Below are 6,254 nucleotides of genomic sequence, written 5' to 3'. Positions count from 1 at the left end.
TGGCTTCCTTGCATTATCAGACAATGCTTGTGATTGTCATTCATCGCCCTTCCAACACACAATGAATTTTTGCTCTGAAAACCAGGAGAAGCCTTTGAAGCCTTCCAACCCTGATCTATGATTCTATGAAGCAAGATCACAGAAACAAGAACGTTTTGAGCATAGTGATGTGGGTGACTTAGAGGGGTTGCACTACATCCTTATTATATTTATCCAATGGGCTTAGATAGTGTAGTTTATAGAATTACCAGGTTTGAAATTTTATGTGGTACAGTAACAAACTTGCTTACTGTCTTTGGAGGCACTATGCTAAAGAACATACTCAAATGTATTTATGCTGATGACAGACACATGAGGAAAGTTACCTGAAATTTGTGAGCCTTTCACTTTGCTTCCATTAACAGGATGTAGAAACAGTGGTGAATGATATATTTACCTATCACAGAAATATTTCAGCAATGGCAATTGCTTAGGGTGACAAGCGGATGGAGGTTGTGTGTTTATGCTGTCACTATGACATCAAAACATTGTCCTTTCACTGAATGCAAGAACAACTGTTTCAGAAGTTACCTCACTATTGGCTTGACATCGAGTAGCACACAGGGCAATGAAAGTCCTTTCTCAATTCTCAAAAAAATTTGGGGCTTGCCTGGTACCAAATCTAAAATATTTGTAATCTGGCATTACAGTTCATATAGCAAAGAATATTTCTGCCATGGGCCATATCCTACATTTCTGTTATAATTAGAGATGGTCAAAATAATGGAGAAAAATTACAAAATACTTTGACATTATTTTCCATTTCACAGCGTTTGAAAATGAACTAATTCATAAAATGTGGTTTTTTTAATTGCAATTGTTATGACCTTACTGACCTGTAGTCCTATTAACAGCAAAGGATTCTTTGTGCAAGGCAGACAAAAAGGATTTTGGCTCTTGGGTTGCATTTTATAAAGTGCCTAAATTCTGGTGTATCCAATTCAGAGGTTGCTCGTCTATTTGTCTTGGAGTATAATTTTAGAAAAAAGTCAGAAAAAATATTTTTATCAGTGCAGGGGCTTCTGCTACTTCAATAGTGAATAACATAGGGTCTAACTCAGCTTTCACCTAAGCACATATTACACCAGTGTAATCACTTACTTTGCTATATTTATTCTTCATTTACATAGGTGCAATGTGATTTTAGAGTTAGAACAGTGATTCCAAAAACTTGGCTTAATAACTATATTTGCACACAAATAGCAAATTCTTTTACCACTTTCCATTTTTTAAAAGGTAATTACATTTTAAACAATTAACAGAACCTATAAAATGTAATATGATCCAATTGATGTAGTTTTCTCAACTGCAAATTCCTAGTTCAATCTTCTCATTTAACCTTCTGTGGCCAGAAAGATTAATCTGTTTACAGAAGTTATGAATACATGAAAAATTGAGAAACCCCCCCAGAATTTTTCTCTTCATTTTAGGCACATACTACCTTATTACTGCAAGTTCATGAACAGTGCGTTTTTTGTGCCGGTACTTGCTGCTGCTGAGTATGGGCACTTTAGCAGCCGCAGCCTTGGGATTGGCTGGGAAGAGGGGACAGGGAGACAGCTGAATACTGTCTTATTTTTTTTTTTTTGTAATTAAAAAAAAAACACTGATTATGACAGAACGCTGGCATGATTTTAATTCTTTTTAAAGGAAAAATATTTGAATAATTTATTTAAAAAAAACACAAAACATATCTTTCTTCATATTTGCAAAGAGCTTAGTGGTTTTGATGATAAGGATCTGATGTTTCAATGATATTCGCTCACTGCTAGACCAGGACTTTAGGTTATCAAACAAGAATGTCCCCAGGCAGACTGCAAGAAGGAAGACTTTCACAGATCCTTCCATTCAGTAATGACCTGCAGCATCCCCTGTTCATCAGAACAGCCATACTGGATCATACCATAGGTCCCTCAAGCCCAGTATCCTGTCCTACAACAGTGGCCAATGCCAGGGGCCCCAGAGGGAATGAACAGAACAGGTAATCATCAAGTGATTAATCCCTTATCACCCCTTTCCAGCCTCTTGCAGACTGAGGCTAGGGACACCATCCTTGCCAATAGCTATTGATGGACCTATCTCACATGAATTTATCTAGTTCTTTTTTAAACTCTACTATAGTCTTTGTCTGCACAACATTCTCCAGCAAGGTGTTCCACAGGTAAACCATGCATTGTGTGAAAAAATATTTCCTATTGTTCGTTTTAAACTGCTGCCTTTTAATTTCATTTGGTGACCCCTAGATCTTGTGTTGTGAGAAGGAATAAATAACAATTCCTTATTTATTTACTCCACACCAGTCATGATTTTATATACTTCTATCATATCCTCCCATCATCTTTTTCCAAGCTAAAAAGACCCAGTTCTAATCTCTCCTCATACAGTGGACATTCCATACCCTTAATAATTTTTGTTGCCCTTTTCTGAACCTTTTTCAATTCCAATATATCTTTTTTGAGATGGGGCGATTACATCTGTACACAGCATTCCAGATGGAGATGTACCATAGATTTATATAAAGGTAATATGACATTATATGTCTTATTATCTATTCCTTTCTTAATGATTCCCAACCCTTTGTTAGCTTTTTTGACGGCCGCTGCACACTGAATGGATGTCTTCAGAGAACTATCCACAATGAATCCAAGATCTCTTTCTTGAGTGGTAACAGCTAAGTCAGACCCCATCAATTTATATGTATAGTTGGGATTATATTTTCCAAAGTGCATTACTTTGCATTTATCAACATTGAATTTCATCTGTCATTGTGTTGCCCATTCACCCAATTTATTAAGATCCTTTTGTAGCTCTTCACAGTCTACTTGGGACTTAACTATTTGGAGTATTTTTGTGTCATCTGCAAATTTTGCCACCTCACTGTTTATCCCTTTTTCCACGTCATTTATAAATATGCTGTATAGGACTGGTCCCAGCACAGATCCCTGGGGGACACCACTATTTACCTCTCTCCATTCTGAAAACTGTCCATTTATTCCTACCCTTTGTTTATGATCTTTTAACCAGTTACCAATCAAAGAGAAGACCTTCCCTCTTATCTCATGACAGTTAACTTTGCTTAAGAGCCTTTCGTGAAGGACCTTGTCAAAGGCTTTCTGAAAAATCTAAGTACACTATATTCACAGGATCCCCCTTGTCCACATGCTTGTTGACCCTTTCCAAAAATTCTAATAGATTGGTGACGCACAACTTCCCTTTACAAAAGCCACATTGACTCTTCCCCAACAAATCATGTTCATCAATGTGTCTGACAATTCTGTTCTTTCCTTGAGTTTCAACCAGTTTACCCAGCACTGAAGTCAAACTGACAGGCTTGTAGTTGCCAGGATCACCTCTGGAGCCCTTTTTAAAGATTAGCATCGCATTAACTATCCCCTGGTCATCTGGAACAGAAGCTCATTTAAATGACAGGTTACAAACTACAGTTAATAGTTCTGCAATTTCACTTTTGAGTTCCTTCAGAACTCTTGGGTGAATGCCCTCTGGTCCTGGTGACTCATTACTGTTTAGTTTATCAATTTGTTCCAAAACCTCTTCTAATGCTACCTCAATTTGAGACCGCTCATCAGATTTGTTACCTGAAAATAATTGCTCAGGTTTGGGAAAGTCCCTTGCATCCTCAGCCATGAAGACTGATGCAAAGAAATAATTTAGTTTCTCTGCAATGGCCTTATCATCCTTGAGTGCTCCTTTAGCATCTCGATCAGTGGCCCAACTTGTTGTTTAGCAGAATTCCTGCTTCTGATGTACTTAACATTTTTTTTTCTATTACTTTTTCACTTTCTGGTTAGCTGTTCTTCAAATTCTTTTTTGGCCCTCCTAATTATATTTTTACATTTCACTTGGCAGAATTTATGTTCCTTTCTATTTTCCTCACTAGGATTTAATTTTCATTTTTTAAGGGATGACTTTTTCTCTCACTGCCTCTTTTACTTTATTGTTTAACCACAATGGCACTTTTCTGGTTCTCTTACTATGTTTCCTAAATTGGGGTATACATTTAAGTTGAGCCTCTGTTATGGTGTCTTTAAAAAGTTTCCATGCAGCTTGCAGGGATTTCACTTTAGGTACTGTACCTTTTAATTTCCATTTAACTAACTTCCTCATTTTTGTGTAATCCTGCTTTCTGAAATTAAACACTACAGTCTTGGGCTGCTGTAGTATTTTCCCAGCCACAGGAATGTTAAATTTAATTATATTATGGTCACTGTTACCAAGAGATCCAGACATATTCACCTCTTGGACCAGATCCTGTGCTCCACTCAGGCCTAAATCAAGAATCGCCTCTACACTTGTGGGTTCTAGGACTTGCTGCTCCAAGAAGCAGTTATTTAAGGTGTCAAGAAACTTTACCTCAGCCTCCTGTCCTGAGGTAATATGTACCCAGGCTATATGAGTAGTTGAAATCCCCCATGATTTTTTTTTGATAGCCTCCCTAATCTCCCAAAGCATTTCACAGTCACTATCACCATTCTGGTCAAGTATTTGTTAATATATCCCTACCATTATAGTCTTATTATTCAAGCATGGGATTACTATCCAGAGAGATTCTATGGTACAGTTTGGTTCCTTTATGATTTTTACTTCATTTGATTTTTCACTTTCTTTAATGTATAGTGCCAACCCCCACCCCCCAGGCATGACCTTTTCTGCCCTTCCGATAAATAGTACCCTGGTATTACTGTGTCCCATTGATTATCCTCATTCCACCATGTTTCTGGGATACCTGTCATATCCGTATCTTCATTTAATACAAGGCATTCTAGCTCACCCATCTTATTATTTAGACTTCAAGCATCTGTCTATAAGCACTTTAAGAACTTGTCACTCTTTAGCTGCCTGCTATTACATGATGTGATTGAAAGGGACTCTGTTACACTTGACCATTCCTCATCAGATACTACCTGTGTTTTATCATGTTTCATCCTCTTCTCCTTACTAGCACATAGAGAATCTCCAATAAGATCCTGCCCTAAGGGATGCCACTGTCCAAACCATGTGCACCTCTGCACCTGTCAGCTTTTCCCCAGCCCTTAGTTTAAAAACTGCTCTATGACCTTTTTAATTTTAAGTGCCAGTACTTCTAATCTTGTTTGTTTTTTCAGTAGAAAATACCAGTTATTAATTGCACTGTTTTTGTGATGTTGACATATGGAGGGTAGGCTGCAGTTTGCTTTGGGATTTTAATTCAAGTTTAATGGTAAAAAGCTAGAGTGCTCCTGCTAACCAGCTGTTCTTTCTAAAATCTTTAGCACTGAGGTGAGTTTGGAATCAGTTGCTTAAATTGTTACGTGTTTTGGTTTTTCGACTTAAGACTGGACCATTCATATTCCTTTTAATTTTTTCCACAGTTCATTTTTGTGCATGAGTTAAAATATCAATGTTAAATGTATTTGTTAATTAACCTCTAATGCATGGCTCATCCCAGATTCATTAGTGCAATGACAGACTGCATGACTCTTGTTTTTAACTTATGAACTATTTAAAGACTCAGTTAGCAACAAATTACCTACTGGGCTACTGTCCTGTAGTAAACGCCAGGGCCTCACGGGGTCATCAGACACAGAGCCTAGTTCAGGGGTGCCCACCAGTTTGTGCCTAGGAGCCATGAATAGAGTGCAAAGAGCCACGTATTATATATTTATTTCTGTCTATTTATCTATATAGATATAACATACCTTCACTTCACTTCTTGATAGATAGATAGATAGATAGATAGATAGATACTGTCCCTCTCCCCCAGAGCCAGGCACTCCCGGACTTTGCTCTAATCCAATCACCTCCCCTCCTCCAGAACCAGACACCGCCAGCTCCCCAGTATAACCCAATTCCCCATCCCTCCCCCCAGAGCCAGGCACCTTTAATCCCCCTGCTCAAACTTGATCTCGGCAACTCACTGGAATCGCTGCCACTGCCTCCTCCGTCGCTGCTGCCACATGCTTCTCCTACCAAGCAGTGGGGTGTGTGTGTGGCATGGCAGATGGCACTTAAGATGCATGGCTCTGAGACGGAGCCACATTAATTGGTCAAAGAGCCACATGCAGCTTGAGAGTTGTGGGCTGGCCACCCCGGCCTATTTAATATCAGGATTATTCTATGACTGTACTAATCTTTCTGCTCTTCAGCTGTCTCCTTTCAAGCCCTGGAGAAAAACTACCATTTACTTAAAAGGACTGGGCCTTTCAAGCAACTGTCTT

General features: G+C 38.5%; 1 protein-coding gene across 1 annotated transcript in view; it reads right to left on the bottom strand.

Moving 5' to 3' along the window:
• Window positions 1-6,254, bottom strand: part of CABCOCO1 (ciliary associated calcium binding coiled-coil 1) — a 393,177-nt gene that overhangs the window by 263,803 nt on the left and 123,120 nt on the right. The gene's annotated exons all lie outside the window — the stretch shown is intronic.

The sequence above is a fragment of the Carettochelys insculpta genome, chromosome 7 (genome assembly GCF_033958435.1).
Source record: "Carettochelys insculpta isolate YL-2023 chromosome 7, ASM3395843v1, whole genome shotgun sequence".
NCBI classification, from domain to species: Eukaryota; Metazoa; Chordata; order Testudines; family Carettochelyidae; genus Carettochelys; species Carettochelys insculpta.
This window is presented reverse-complemented; position numbering and strand designations above follow the sequence as displayed.